The sequence below is a fragment of the Zonotrichia albicollis genome, chromosome 6 (assembly GCF_047830755.1).
Source record: "Zonotrichia albicollis isolate bZonAlb1 chromosome 6, bZonAlb1.hap1, whole genome shotgun sequence".
Lineage (NCBI taxonomy): Eukaryota > Metazoa > Chordata > Aves > Passeriformes > Passerellidae > Zonotrichia > Zonotrichia albicollis.
The window spans coordinates 30,818,726-30,835,150 of NC_133824.1; the positions used below are offsets into that span (position 1 = coordinate 30,818,726).

At 39.8% G+C, this 16,425-nt stretch overlaps 1 long non-coding RNA gene across 2 annotated transcripts in view; it reads left to right on the forward strand.

Annotated features, from left to right (window-relative positions):
- The window catches only part of LOC113459438 (uncharacterized), a 57,035-nt gene that overhangs the window by 39,580 nt on the left and 1,030 nt on the right, over positions 1–16,425 (forward strand). The window contains exon 4 of one of the 2 annotated variants that reach the window (XR_003380662.2): positions 942–4,519. The exons of the other annotated variant lie outside the window; for it this stretch is intronic. This is a non-coding gene — a long non-coding RNA (uncharacterized LOC113459438). Of the gene's footprint in view, positions 1–941; positions 4,520–16,425 lie in introns of those variants that run through there. 2 annotated transcript variants of the gene reach the window in all.

Consider the following 16,425-nt stretch of genomic DNA (forward strand, 5'->3'; position numbering starts at 1 on the left):
TCTTCAGCTGGGCACTCCCATGTCTCTTCCTCTTTTCACAAGGTTTCCTCTAGGCAGGGCAGACAGGAGGGCCTGGCAGTGTGCAATGGTGGCAGGGTGATGGAGTAACTGTGAGCACAGTATGTGCTCCCTGAATAGACAAAACACTTTCCTCTGCAGGGTTGCAAGATGAGCACCTTTCACCAGCACCATGTTTGTCCAGAGTAAACAAAGGCTAAGGTATTGCAGATCAAAACATTAACAAATCAGGTTGTCATAACATCATAATACTGTGATTTCAGCTCCTCTTGAGTGAAATTTAGATATTTCTGTAGTATCATTTTCTTTCACTCAGCACCAAACACACCAGTTTAATTATATGATCATGAGCCTGGACAAGTGACTTTTTTTAATCCAAAAGGATGAATTTCTGTGGAGGACGTAGTTTTCTTCGTTCTTCAGTTTTCTGTGAAAGACACATTCTGTGTGTCAGAAATATTCAGTCCTAACCCTAATGCATTTAATGTCTTCACTTAGTCCATGACATAAAGCTGAAAGCGTGTTCAGGCTTGGAGGGAGAGAGAGAGGGAAAGATATGATGAAACTGCCATTGTGGTATACCCATTGTTTGACCATTTGAGAACTGTATGACCTCTGAGTTTACTGAGAAATATGAATAAACATGTGAACATAGTGAGCAATTTCTCTTCTCTGAAAGCTTATTGTGTGTTCAGGTTTTTGGAAGAGACTTTTATAACATTTGTTTTTGTCAAAGATAAAGGACAATTCCTCCTAGCTACTTTTACTCAGCTCCAATGCACACATTGTGAAGTTTTTGCTGTAGAGCATGAAATAAATAGAAACTCCAGGGAGCATAAATATTTGAGGACAGATTAGAGTTTTCTGTCCCAATCATACATTCTTAAAATAAGCCTGACTTGGTTTTGTTCATGTTTTTCCAGAAGGCACAAGCAATTCTGCAGAACTGATCTAGATAGAACAGAAAGTTATGTGCATTATGGTGGGGAAAGAAGAGAGTTACCAGCAGTCCTGTGAGGACATGACAGACATCATTACAAGCAAAGGCCCCAGGACAATGTGTACGAAGAGGAACACAAAATCAGCAAAACAGGGTTCAGCAAGATCTCCTTAATTGCTTACAAGCAACTGCTTTTCCATGCAGAAGCAAGGAGTGCCCACAGGGCATTGTGATGGGAAAACCAAGCAGGACACCAGTGTGGCCCTTGGGAGTGCCTGCACACATGCATGCAGCATTGGGAATAACCATGAGGAGCTAGAGATGTGCCTGCCATCACAGGCCATGATCTTTTTGGGACCACAGAGACATGGTGGGATGGCTATCATGGCTGGAGCGCTCCAACAGAGGGATACAAGCTCTCAGGAAGGACAGGCTTAGAAGACGAGAAGTTGCCCTTTGTGACAGAGCAGCTTGTGTGCATGGAGCTGTGCCTGGGAATGGATGATGAGCCAGCTAAGAGCTCAGGATGTACTCCATAGTCCTGGGTAGGGAATCAGGAAAAAAGCATCATGAAATATTTTGCTGAATGCTAGAAGTGGTTGTCAAAGAGAGGTTGTGAAATCTCCGTATCAAAAAATAATATATTAAAAAGTCACCTGAACATGGTCTTGGGCAGCAAGTGACACTGCTTGAGCATGGGGGTTGGACATTTCTTCTAGCCTCAACCGTTCTATGATTTTGTGATCATACAAAAACTGAATACAAGTGTTGTCTGGCTAATCCAAAAGGAGTCTTGGCTTTGGCTTAATAAAACAGTCAAAAATAGGTAAATTACAAATTCTGTTGGTATGAGTCCTTTCAAACCTCCACTCTATGAAGTCTGGAGATACAATCAGCAATGAACCCATTTTTCATTACAGGAGCAATCTCTGAGCTCTAATCATAACAACTTCATGATAACTCTTTCATAAATGAAAAACATTTGTGTTTTTTTTTACACTCAAACCTGGAGTTTGAGTGTACTACACTGTCTTCCAAGGCCACAGAACACAACAGTTACTGCATTGGACAATGTCCTCTGCCCACACAAAGATGCCTATTCAGGATGCTGGAAGTGGGCACCAACACTAAAGAAGCAATGTTTTGAGACAGAAGTTTTCATTCAAATCCTATGATTAATGCAAGGAAGTACTGGAGTTAATACTTACAGTAAGAACAAACAACTCATATGTTGGAATCACATAAAATATATTCATACAATACATTTGCTTTGTTGATTCAGATGATGAATACCTCAGTAAAAATTCCTGAGTGTTGAACAGAGTAAAGGGATCAAGTCATTGTGCCCTTTCTGTGATACTGATCTGACTCTTTACAAGAGTTCCTCTGTGGATGTGGTGGTACTGGTAAAATGTTAGCAACGCTGGAAATATTTGTTTGCTTCAAACTGGATTGTCACTAACAGACAAGAGATCAGTATCTTTGAAATTAACCTGTGTGTTCATTACCTATTGGAGTGGTATTTAAAAAATGAAGTCACCTGGTTTACACTACCAGTTCTTCATCGTAAAATCTAGAGATTATACTTCTTTATATTCCCTTTAAAAACACCCTGAGATTTGGGGGGGGGAAAAGAGAACATTCTAATCAGTTAATCTCTGTACTTATTTACTCCTAAGAGGAAAAGAGAATGTGTATTGCACATAATTTTGAAGTGGAAAAATGTGTGATATGGAGAGAGAACAAGATTATTTAAAAGTTATTTAAGAACAAAAAAAAGGAAAATATTTATTTATCCCATTTTTCATCAAAAAATTGAATTTTCAAACATCCTTACAAAAATCTCAGGTCTGAAGAAAGGAAGGAGAAAATACATGGAATGTAATACAATTATTACCTTTATGGTAGATGCAAAAATAAATATTCTGAAACCCAATGTATGGATTTAAACTTTTCATCTAGAACACTTAAGTAGCATTAAGACTTACAGTTTAGTTTCCTTTTCAAACACATTAAAGGAATAGTAAAACTAAAAAATAGCACTTGTGACCATTTGGGCAGGCTATGACCTGAATGAGGGGATCATGTGCCCTCTTAGTCACTTTGCAGGCAGTACCAAATTTGTGGGAATGTTGATCTGCTGGAGGGTAGGAAGGCTCTGCAGAGGGACCTGTACAGGCTGGATTGGGCAGAGGCCAGCTGTATGAGCTTCAACAAGTGAAGTGCTGAGTCCTGCACTTGCATCACAACAGTCCCAGGCAGCTCTACAGGCCTGGGGAAAAGTGGCTGGAAAACTGCCCAGCAGAAAAGGACCTGAGGGTGCTGGCTGGCAGCAGCTGAACATGATCCAGCTGTGTCCAGGTGGCCAAGAAGGCCAGGGGCATGCTGGCCTGGATCAGCAACAGTGTGGCCAGCAGGACCAGGACAGTGATTGACCCCCTGTACTGGGCAGTGTGAGGTCACACCTTGAGTGCTGTATCCTGCTTGGGCCCCTCACTACAAGAAGGACATTGAGGTGTGGGAGTGCATCCAGAGAAGGGCAATGGAGCTGGGGAAGGGTCTAGAGAGTAGGTCCTATGAGGAGTGGCTGAGCAAGCTGGGACTATTTAGCTTAGGGAAAAGGAGGATCAGGAGTGACCTTATCACTCTCTACAACTTCCTGAAAGGAGGCAAAAGTGATAGAATAGTAGGAATTACCTCAAGTTGTGCCAAAGGAGACCAAGCCAGTAGCAGAAGTTTCTTCACTGTAGGGGTGGTCAGCACTGGAACAGCATGCCTTGGGAAGTGGTGAAATCACCATCCCTGGAAGCATTCAAAAAACATGTGGACATGGTTTAGTGGTGAAGGTGTCAGTGCTAGGTTAAGAGTGGGGCTCTGTCTCAGAGGTTTTTTCCAAACTAAGTGATTCAGTGATTTTCTTACCCCACTGCATTGGCACAGAACTTAGCTGCTGTAAGTTGTCAGCCATAGGTAACAGAAATTCCATACTCTCTCCTTTGAGATGTAGCCCTTAAACTACACAGAGTATGCCTAAGGCCTGTTTGGCATCTTGTCCCAAGGTCCTCTGATGTTGTAGTGAATGTTACAGCGATGACAGAAGGGGAGCAGGAGCTTCTAGCAAACAGTCAAACTCTTGAGATGGCAAAATTACTTTCTTTGAGCTTTCAGCCCTTTACATATAGTTGTGATGCTGGCTACATAAGTTCCAAAGGATCAGAAAATATTGATAGGTTTGAAAAAATTTCTTCTCTGCTATACTCACCATGGTTTGTCATAGAGCATTAAATTTTCTGCTTTTCCTCCCATATCTGCTCCTTAAAACAGGTCTGTGCTTTATTTTCTCTGTGTTCTCTTCTGCATTTGGGCAACATTCACCTAGCAAATTCCTAAAATTCACCCAGCAAAAACTCTTCTTCTGACCTTACATTAAAACACAAAACTAAAGCAAAGGAAAGAAAAACTGTGCCAGGTATTAACAAACAGAAGTGGCAGCTCAGCAGCAGTGCTTTGCCAACAGGACAAACCAAATGGCAGTGAGTCTGTAGCCTGGTCTCAGCTGGGAACATGATTTCCCTTTTAACTGCCTGTTAGAAAATTCTGTCACTGACTTGTAGCCTAACTAACAAGGCAGGAGCTGGTGCTGCACTGGCACCTGCCACTAAATGTGAGGTTAAAAACACAGTGGGGAAAAAACCCCAGTTCCACTGCTTTCTCCTGCTGGATGGCTGTGGAGCACTGCCCAGGGAAGAGCTGGGACAGAAGGCTGAGCCTGACAGGCTGGGAAGTGAACGCAAAAGGAAGGTAGTGTGGCTGAAGGTGCCAGGGTGGGGAACTGGGGCTCTGTAGAGGAAACAGAAGGATGAATTGACATCCTTGAGAATATTTACATAAATGTTAAATACATAAATTCTTGAAACTGGACAAACAGCATGGTAAGGAAGTGTGGAGGAACTTTCTGAAAGATATTTAAGTCAGCCATAGAAATCAAAGACAGGAGTCAGTGCCTCATTAACAATGACAGAAAATTAATAGGGTGAGGATAAATAGCAGAGAGCCTTAAAAATGAAGGCATATAGCCAATTTCTGATGTAATGAGAAAAGTATATCCCAGAAATGGGATATAAAGAGTGAGAGTGGATTACATATTGTCAATCAAATAAGACCTTAGGACAAGTCCCAGGCAAAGTGATCTTCTAATCAAATTAAGAAAGATAGCAAAGTCATGTGGAGAGCAAGTGATAGATGCTACAGCAATTTCTCCAAGTCTTTTCTCAGGGCAGCACAGCTCAGACACCTGAATCCTCACAGCAAAGGAGATTGTGAACATATATACCTGCCAGAAGAATGATGCTTGTTGCCCCACACCAGCAAAGCTCCTGTACTGTTTCCGCTTATACCTCAGCAAGGAGCACATGCCAGCAAGCCAGCCAGCTAAAAAGCATGATGGTTGGGCAGGAACTCTGTTCATCACACTGCTCATGTTGAGGTTTGTTGTCTTGATCCAATAAAAAGCAGAGGCTTTGAAAAATGTCACTGACACCTGTTCAACACACTACTGTTTCCTCCAGTACCACACTTCCTTTTAGATCTTCTTCACCTATTCATTGCTTGAAATAAGAAAAAAACTTCATGATCTTTAACAACAAGGTTCTTGTTAAATACTGACTTTTTAAGTCTATAATCACACCCACAGTACACAACTCCTCTGCAAATTTTGCATTCATCAAACACCATCATAGTTTCTCCTTGATCCTTGTTCCTCCTCCAGAGATCTTTTGACCAGTGAATCCCAGAGATTCCTCTTCATGTTTCTTAGCTTCTATTGGCTGTAAAAATTGTTTTGTTTTCTGCCACTTAAGTCTTCTTGCACTTCCAAAGGAGATTGTGAACAAACAGGAAGAGGCTAGGTCTGCTGATGGCTTATTTCTTATGTTCATGTCCTAATCATCCCAAACTGGCTGTTGTCTGAGACAGGATACTGGCTCAAAGGAATATTTCACAAGACTCAGCCTGGCAACTCTGATGGAAGCCCTTCCCTGCCTAGAAGGGGAATGCTGCTTCTCCCTCTAAAGAAGCAATGGAATATTTCCTGGCAAAACTTCTGACAGTCTGTCTTCTTGTGGGAGCCCTTCCCACACCTTTCTTTCTCCACTGGAGAGGTTTGCAGTATTTATAAGACCATCCTGTTGGGAACCTGTCAGAAAACCTACTATATTTCTCCCTCACCACACAATTTTATTGTGAAGCTTTCAGTCCCCTGACAGAAAAGAGAGAAATCAATCTTCTACAGCCTGGTCAGGTAAATAAGAAAGTACAGCTTATTATAGTTGCACATCTGCCCCGTACAGGATGTCTTTACTTTTTTAGAGATCCTTGCAAGGGATGGTCCAGTGCAGGGCCAGGAGTCAGATCCACTGGTTCTCTTGGGTCCCTTCCAACTCAGCATATTCTGTGATTCTGTTTCATTTTTTTTAAATGAATCCCAAATCAATTTCAAGACCACAAAGAGACTAGCAAAGATTCCACAAAACCCTTGTCTCTCTGTCCTGATTACCAGTTTTAGCAGTGTTAGTTTAATTCCTGGAAACTGAATGCAGTGTTCATCTGATGCAAGTTAGCTCTGTAGCCTCATGATCTGCTACTGTCTAGAACAAGAAATTTCACCTTAAGTATTATACCAGGACAAGCAAGGGCTCCTTCTCTTTTTTCTTTCTAATCTAAGTACTTCTTTGTGAACAAGTAATATTTTCTCTTAGCTTTGTTCATGTCTGAAGATAAAGTCTGGGATAAATGAGACAAAACAGAGCATGTAAACATTTTTACAGGTGCTAGAGCACCATCTCAGCCTGTTCAGCCAGTGAGCCACTAGCTCCTTCCACAGCCACGCAAGGAAACGAAACAATTTTATTCACATCCAAAGACTACAGTCTTAGTCCTCCCACACCAAGAGAAACCCCTCAGGAGATTCACCTTTTGCTGTTCTTGTTCAATGCTAGAGCTAAAAGGGCACTTAGAATTGCAACAATAGCCTGGCTCCTAAACAGGGTTTGACCCTAACAGGGTCAAATGTTGTCACTCACTTCACTTGCAAAAAGTATAATATCTGAATGTGTTGCCCAATGGGTTGTTACCACAGCTCCCTGCCATGGCTGAATGGTGCTATGACTCCCTGAACTTGACAAATCAGTTCTTTTTAATACTGAATGAGTTTCTACAATACCGTTTTGGTTTTTCCACAGGATTAATTTTCAGGCTTGGTAATAAGTTAAGAATAGAAGTATGCATAAATATTGGTTTTTTTTTTAATAAAGAAAACAAAGGCAATAGTAAACTACATACACATTTTTTTCCAGAACCTAATCAGGTACAGCTGTGTTATTACAAGCTTGTGGCAAAAAGCCAATGCAGCCATTTGGAGAAGGGTGCTTAGGAGATGCTGCTGAGCTGTGGCAGCTGTTCAGCATGCTCGGGAGCAACTTTACCTCCCTGCTCCCCTGAGCTCAGGGAACTGGAAAGACAAGCCAAGAGACCACAAATGGAGTCAGGCCCTGCTTTAGAAGCACAGCTCTCACGTTTGAATGGGCTTGCCTTTGAGGCATTGCCTTTCATTCTCTTTGCTGCCCAGGCACTGCAGCCCCAGCACCACATCTTTGGTGTTTGGGACAGGCCATGCTGAGAGACGAAGAGTGAGAAATACCTTTATGCAGCCTGGACTACTTGCTCTGTGACAGCCCACTCTGCCAGCTTCTCCTTTCAAGGCTGGGGTTCAGATCACATTTGTTGTATTTTTGTCAAACTCTCACTTCAATTCAGCCCTACTTTAACATCTGAAAAAACATCTGTTGTTCTGCTGTGACCATCTGCTTCCATCCCCAAGAACGCAGGCCAAAAATACCCAGCTGCTTTGAAAAATAGTGTTAGCTGAGACATATTTATGTTAAGACAGACCAGCAAATGGGTTATCTTAAAACTTATAGGAATCAATGGAACTTAGTTTCTACCTCCAAGCATCATTATTCCCTTTGAAAAGGGGCTGCAGCAAATGGAACTAATATAACATATAAATATGCAAGGTGTGATAAACTGAAGAATTTACTCAAGGCAGAAGTTCATGAGCAGGAGCAAAGAAAAACAGAGGGACAATAATCCTTCAGAATTTAAATGCTTTCTAATTTTATAGTAATAACTAAAGATTATTACTATTAACCAGGCATCACCAAACTTGTCATGAGTGATGAGCCACTTTATGGTAGATTACAGTGGATCTCTTTATGCATCACTTTTTGAAGAGAGCAGGACCTGAGGAACTAACCAGGCTATCTCTGCCCGTAAGTCAAAACTTTAGTGTGTGGCAGTCCACAATGAGCTCTGCCTTCACTTTTAGTAAATAACACAAAAAAATAACCACAGGAAGAGTCCTGCCCTGTGACTTTGGAATTCGAGTCACCTGTGAGTAAAAATATTCCTCATGAGGACTCCATCCAGTTCCCACTGCTTCCCACAGAGTCTTCCCTTTCATTGTAACACTGGTTAAATAGACCATAATATAACATTTGGGACTGTATGTCTTCAGGCTTCTGGGCATTCAACGCAAAAGTGTTTCAAGATACAACCTATTTTTACCCCTCTGTACTCTTATCTGCCTCTGGAAGAGCACTAGCTGCTGTGAACAGATTGTGCTAGCTGAAACAGGCAACACAGTGACAGGAAACCCAAGAGCACACTCTGTAATCGTAATGCTCTAAAATTAAAAACTCTTCATTGTTATGCACTAGAGGGATGTTAGCCCAAAGTGAAGGTGTTTGTTAAAGACTATGTACCCCATGCTGTTATGAAAGTTCATTCCCACTTCCAGACTTTGGCTGCTAAGCTAAATTGCAGAACTCCTCATAGCAAATCCTTTACCAGGGGTAGAGCTAGAAGAGGATTTTACAAAATGCTAAAATGGTACTCAGCTTATATTTCACCTCAAGTTTGGCTATCATAGTTTGCTATCTTCAACTTCTTACCTTTGATCATTTGAGAAAATATTCCGGAAGTTTGCAATGGAAATAAAAATCAATAACCAATTTAATAATTAACTAACCTTGATTCAAAATTGAAAGTAACTGCTTTGTGCTTGAAATTTATCTAGTCTTTCTCAGATGAAGACAGCAGTTATTCCAACATTTAAGTTTTCTTTAATAGTGGAAAACCAATTTGCCTCCATAGTCCCTTATAATATTTCTGGGAGAGAGATTTATTACAGTAAAAATAGCTACTCTCTGTTTTCGACAACTGAGAAGTCTTCAAGAGCAAAGCATGAAACAACAGTCTGGGTTTTTACCTTTTAAGTATATATGTTGTATATGATCTGCTTCTTCTAGTCACAGATCAGTTTGTTCCCCCAACCAAGGAAGACTACATTAAACTGACTGTTGAGTGAGAGCTTGTGCTAACTGCAGTCAGAAAAAACATCGCATTAGCACCACTCTCGGGAGAAGCTGTAATTTCTCATGGTAACCTTCTAAAGCACACGTGGGATATAAGCAATAATTTTGCTCTAATTTCTGTAGCATTAATCAGTACAAAAAGTCGGTTGGGCAGCAACAATTTCACTATAACTGCCCTGTCTGCAAAGAGCCACACAACAGCTGCTAAGGTGGTGGTGCTCAAATCCCTTCCGCTTCCAGCATACGGCCTGAAAACTGATTGCCATGTGGCTACTTTCAGGAGCTGAGCTGTTACACAGCAATTTCACTACGAAAAATAATGGAAGCAAGTTACCTGTTGGCAGATATACCACAGGAAGAATTACAAAGGGATGAAGTAGACACCACTTACACTGTTACACTCCAGGCAAATATTCTTGCATGCCAGGTGGGGTATCTGGCAATTGCATGTTTGTCTGTAGTCTTGAAGGAGAGCCAACAAACGATTCAAGAACGGACTTTCAATAAAGCCCAAATCATCTTGAGTCTCACATAAAATTTTATCTGTTTAAGGGCGCATTTTATGGCTGTTTGAATATTCCCCTCCCTGCCCTAAAGCAAAGATATTTTGAATTTCTTTCCTGGAGCAGGCACATTGAAACAAGGCATTGTGATCTTGTTTATGCCATTTACAAAGGTAGATCACACCCAGCCTCTAATGTTTTACTCTACTGCTTCTTCCTTCAACCCACTGAATCATAAATTCAATCTCCCCAAAGACTTGATGTCTTTTGGTCGTCATACATATATACTCATGCCAGAAAATAACCTGTATTCTTTATTTCCATTCCAGTGCTCACTTAGCATTAAGCTGCATTTATGAATCTTGTCTAACATGGTCTTTAACAAGTTGACAAAGTAACTCATCTGCAGTGTAATTTATTACCCTATCCACCCTGGTATTTTCTGCAGAACAAGCTGACAGAGGTTTAATAACAAAAAAAACTGCTTCAGGAAAACTGAGGAAATACAAAGTTTTTACTTGAATGTTAATGTGAGATTTAGGACATAAACCTGAGACTTCCAGCAAGTTTTTTTGCCAATGGCTTTCTTCCCTTTCTCTTTTTTTGTGATCATGGGTTTCTGTACTGACCAACTCTAATTTCTCCAGAATAGTACTCAAAAACCATAGCTCTCATATAGCAAAATTGTATACATTTACTAAAACCAAATAAACTTGTGCAGAATCCACAATAATTTATGCACATTCAATTAAGTCAGGGATGTTGCTTGTTGCTTGCAAGCATTGTATGAGTAACTACTAATTACCCAATTGACCAATTTCAAAACTTTATTGTTTCTTACAAATAACTTTAGAAAATTACTTCCTGCATGATGGTTGTCTGTAATATGGGTGAAAACAATGTGCCCCACTCAAACCTGGTTCCACATTCGGAAAAAGTGGAAGGCTAACCATCAAAAAGCAACATATTTTGTCTTTAAATTTGCACAGTGTTCTTCCTCATGTACCAGAGGTTCCTAGGTTTCCAGGCTACCACCACTCTTTTCCCACCCTCCTTATGGCTAAGTGTTTCTTCTGTTGCCAGGTGATTACAAATGTGTTCAAAGACAGAAGCTCAGAATGTCATCTAAAGAGTTTTAGTGGAGCAGGGTCTGCTGATAGCTTTCAGGAATTAGACATCAGCAGTTGTCACAATCAAACACACCAAGAAATCAAACCAAATCTTTTTCTAAAGCTTGGTATGAAGAAAAAAAAAAACCACAAAGAACACCCCTCCATAACTATCACTCTTAATACACTCCCCTGCTTCATGCTGCTTAAGGGTATTGAGTCCCTTAAAGTATCCCCCTCACACTTTGACAGCACTTAAGAAAACAATTCTTTTTCATTTCAAATAATTACTCATGTTCCAGTACTGAAGACAGAATGCTAAGTTAATGACGCAGAGTACATTCTACCCAAAATACATTCTATGCAACTTAATCACACTTAGGTAAATTATTTGCTCTACAGAAAATACACTTAACAATCCACAGACTGCTGGAATGCAGCACACAGAATTTAGAAAGACAGTTGTTAAGTTCCAGTATTTTCCCAATATAGAGAGAGCTGCTGCCCACACCAGCAGTGGGCTACAGGAACAGAACTGTGCTTTACATTTTGCATTCAGTTAAAAGACAAAACTTAAGAAACTTATGTGCACTGTGTATTTAGAGAAGCCAGACCTCATAGAAATCACTTATTGGCAAACAGCCAAGTCCTGTTTGGCAAGCTGGGTAACTCCTATCAGTTTTCTTTAAGCAGTTTCACTACAAAACAGACAAGCTACAGCAAAGTAAATTCAGGCTTCACTTAGAATCTACTGTAAATAGAGTCATAGTATAATTTAGATTGAAAGGGACCTGAGGAGGTCCCCAAGATTAGCCTCCTACACCCAGCAGGATCAGATCCAAGGCCACATTGCTCCAGCTTTATCCAGTTGAAAACCTCCAAAGATAAGCTCTTTGGGCAGCCTGTTCACTGTCCTCATAAAAGAACTCCACCACCTTTAATCAAAATCTCTAGTTTCAAATTGTACCATTGTCTCTGCTTCTCCCAGAACCCCCAACAGTAAAAAGCAGACCACTTTCCTGACCACCTCTCCACATTCACTGGAAGGCTGCTATTAGCTCCTCCTGAAGTTGCATCTTCTATTACACTGAAGATTTTGTTTATGGGTTAAGAGGAAGCATAACATATATACAAGTAAAGCTAAGAATTTATTATTAACATATGGAAAGCTTAACCCAGTTAGTCTATTAGTGTAGATGTAATTACTACAGGAAAAGAACAATAGTGCAGGTTGTGTATTTTCACACAGAAGTTGCAATAATAAACTTGTAAGACACATTTCTCCATTTCCCTCCTTTTCAGGGGTTATTTTCATTATTGTTACTCTGCATCTCAAAGTTAACATCTCCAGACTGCTGGAAAAGATAACTTGAAGCTATCAGCATTCCTCCCTTTGTTGAGAGGAATATGCTGCTGCTGTCTTGTTCCTCCCTCTAGGATCTACTTGGGGTAGTTTTTATGTTTGCTAACATGCCTTTACAACTTTATTTTTCCCTATTGGCCTTCAGATCCAAATATATATGAGCCCTTCACATATGTTAGATGTAATTTTTTTTTCTGTTACTTCCTAAACACAATTTTGTCCAGTTCTTGTTCTGCCTTAAACAACCAAACCAAGCCAAACAAAAACCCCACCAACAAACCAATCACAAAATCAGGAAAAAAACCTACTAAAAAACAAACCACATCCAAAAACCCGACAACCCAAACAAGGAAACAATTCCCCTCCACCCCTATATTTGACTGTTGGTGAGTAACCACTCACCAATACAGAACTATGGGGTTTCCAGTTCCCCACGTGTGCCCCATCATTAATCTGTACTCTTCTATTCTACATCCTTTGTTTCCTATTCTAAAGGCCTGCTATTATATAACATGCCTGCATTTCTCTCCACATCATTATTTTGGTCATAAATGTCTTATTGCACATAAGATACCTGCTTAATACTCTTCCATATCTAAAACTCTTGTTGCACCACCTGAAGGCAAACAGAAGTAAAAGAAATTAACAACAGACACCTGGCCAGTTATAGAAATTGTTATAGCAAAGCTCAGTAAAACAAAGATACAGACAGGCCGAAGAAAGTTCATAAGGAGAAGCATGATATTCCTCCTCAGGCCCTGCAGGCTTTGCAGACTCAGCACCAAGCTTATGGCCTGTTCCTAACAGCCCTAATACACTATTACAGTGCTTGACCTTCTTGGAAGAAGCTGAACAAGCCCTAATCCATGATCATCTCAGTGGCCTTTCACTAAATTTGTTTCAGGTTGCTGAAATCTTCCTTGAACTGGGGAACCCCAAAATTACACACAGTCTACGTGCAGTCTCATATAAAATACCAGATACATCATCCTAAGTACTATCAACACTCACCCTGCCTTCTGTTACTGATAGGTAATGGCAATATATTGGCTATTTCTGAGAAGTTCCTACTTTAAATGACCTTCTTTAACTGCTCATTCTCTTAGCTGAATACTACTTCTTCTCAGTAGAAAGAAGTATGCTAAATTAAAAGAATCAAGTCTCCCTCCAAAGGCTGGAATTACGCAGGTAATGCCTACCTATTATGGCCTGACACAGCTGGGCCACAGGAACCTTTAAAATCTTGATACATGTCAAGGCAGAAAGAACCCCAAGCAAATATTGAATGGCTGGCTTTCCAAAGAGCTGCCTGTAGAAGTTTAAGATATTACCACTACAATTCTCCGTGTTTACTAGCCCCACAGTCCAACTAAACAAGCAGAAACCTAAGTTGGTGGTTGGGTTTTGTTTGTTTGGGGTTTTTTACCCAGATAATTCCACACACAATAGACTTAAGAAATTGCTCATTTGAGATTCCTTCAGCTACTGAGTGTAGAGGTGATCTAAAATCTGAAGCAATTTTTGATGGTGGTAAGGTAAAACCAGTGAGTTCAAGATGGAAAAAAAAAAGAAAACAAACCTATTTGTTTGGCTACTTAAGCATTTCTCTCTAAAAGAATAAACAACTGTGCTGAAAGTAAGATCGCATAGGTATCAGTAGCTTAATGACTCAATTTACAATTCACAAAGGAACACTTTGCTAAGCAAATCTCAGTTACAGCTCTTAGCTCAAACTTCCAGGCCAAGTCTTCCAGACTGCTCAGTGCTTAATTTCTAGGAACAATCTTGTTTCACAGACAGCCCTAGCAGGAACCCTATAAGTGCCCACAACCAGGGAGTCTCAGAAAGGATGTGTTGGGAAATCCTGCACTGCTCATCCTAAGCCACAATGTCTGTGAGAAAAATTCTGGGTACTACATTACTTTGCATGTTGAAAAGGGGATGGGGCAGAGGCAGTACTTGCAGGGAAGACAGTCAAAACTGGAGAAAGTACAAAATTACTTACAGACTCGTACATTAATTTAGATCAGAAAGGAGCTCAGGGTGATCCCCAACCCATGCTCCTTCTCAAAACTGGGTAAGATACAAGATTGCTAGATTAAGGCATGAGTAACACAATCCATTCTCTTTTTGGAGGAAAATCTCCAAAAGAAACAGAAAAATCTCTCAGGCAACCTAGTTCACTGTTTAACTGTCCTGAGGGTAATTTTTTTAATATTACATCTTGGCAGAGCTTACCCTGTTTCAAATTATGCCTGTTGTGTCTCATTCTCACACTCCACCTGGAGCGCTCCTGAGAAATCTTGCTTCACCTTACTCAGTAGCTTCTTTAAGTTCAGCTATATGCTTTAGCATTTTTGATTACAAAAGTAGACTGGATTTCTACAAGACAAGCAAAGTCTGTTTTAAGTGAGATGCAATAGAGGTGCAAGTGAACTAACCTTCCAAGAGGCTCCATTTGAGTCTAGTGATAAGGACCAACTCCAGATGTTAGAGAGTGATCCAGGAGTCAACAGCTGCTCTTGCAAAGAAAGAGGGCTTACTTTTCATGAATTATTTCACAATATTACTATTAAATATAATACTGTCAGTCTCTGAAAAAAAAAGATCCAGACAGGAACCCTTAGCACCTCAGATCAAGGGATAAACAATCAACCTTATTAAACCAACAAACCAAGTTTATTTATATAAGTCTGTACAATTGTGATGAACTATGCTAGGACACCAATGAAACAAAGTAAACAAATCTCTCCCTCTCTAACAAGTGGGAGGTGTAGTCACTCACCTTTACATGCACTTAAAGGAAAAAAGATTACAGCTTTCATACAATTATGTAACTATTCAAGAGTACTTTCTTCATGTATCATTCTCAATATAAGAGGTTTGCATAATTTACTGACGGTTGCCTTCTCTGAAAAACAGCATTTTAGCAAAACCCAGAGACTTTGAGAAGGTAAGTGGCAGCTTCATAATTGCAGATAACTAGGACATAGTCCATCATTCAGACTGGCATCCTAAACACACTGCATCTCCTGTGTTTCAGTTTTCTCTACTAAAAGTTATTTGCAACACTGTATGGATCCACCATCCACATTTTGGTGTTTTACAGATAGTCTTGTGTTACCAAATGTAGAAGTTAACTAAAACTAATACATCAAGGCCAAGCATATTAAAAATACTGTATTTGTGTTAAGTTTACCTTTAGACACCATTTGTCACTGCATCTCAGAGCTCTGAGGCATTTCTGTGGAAAAAATCAGTTCCTGATCTCTTTGATTTGGCAATTATTTCTGCAAACCATTAGAGAGTGATTATTTTTAAAACTGTCTATTGCCAAGTAAGTTTAATATTTTTTTAATCACAAATCACTTTAGCTGTTGAAAAAACCAAATCATATCAAATGCTTATCTACACAGTGAATCACAATGTTTCCTATGAAGTTATGATGGTAGGTCCCATAAATCCAATCTTAAAAAGTTAAAAGTATGTATATGTGACAGCCTACTCTAACTCCAGAGAAACTGCTAAAATAGGCCATCAAATAAAGTAGTCTATGATTACATATTTACAGAATAATCCACATGTCCTAGAACTATGGACTATTCAGTAAATAAGTACTGAAATAATTCTATTTATTTGTTTACATGGTAGGCTTCATACGCTGATTTTCTTTTTATACACAATTTGTAGAATGAATCTGCACATATTACATGATGTTTCTTTAAAGCTACTGTTAAAAAACGAAGAGAAAGTTAAATAAGAACTAGATTAAAGTTTCATTAAGAATCCAACAAGATAGTATCAAACACAGGTTTTAAGATAACCAGTGTATGAGTTCAGAAAAACAGCGATGCTCTGACACAAGAAGAGCATTGCATTCTCACTCCTTAGAGTCCCCCAGAAACATTCCTATCCAGTTCAGTGCTTAAGTTGTTATATTCATACTGGCCTGAGTAGGAACACACACGTGCTTGCATGCTTACCTGAACGAGGGCCTCTAACTTTTAGACTTCTAATTCTCTTTTAATTTAGTTCTTAGTTTTATATATTCACCTGTATC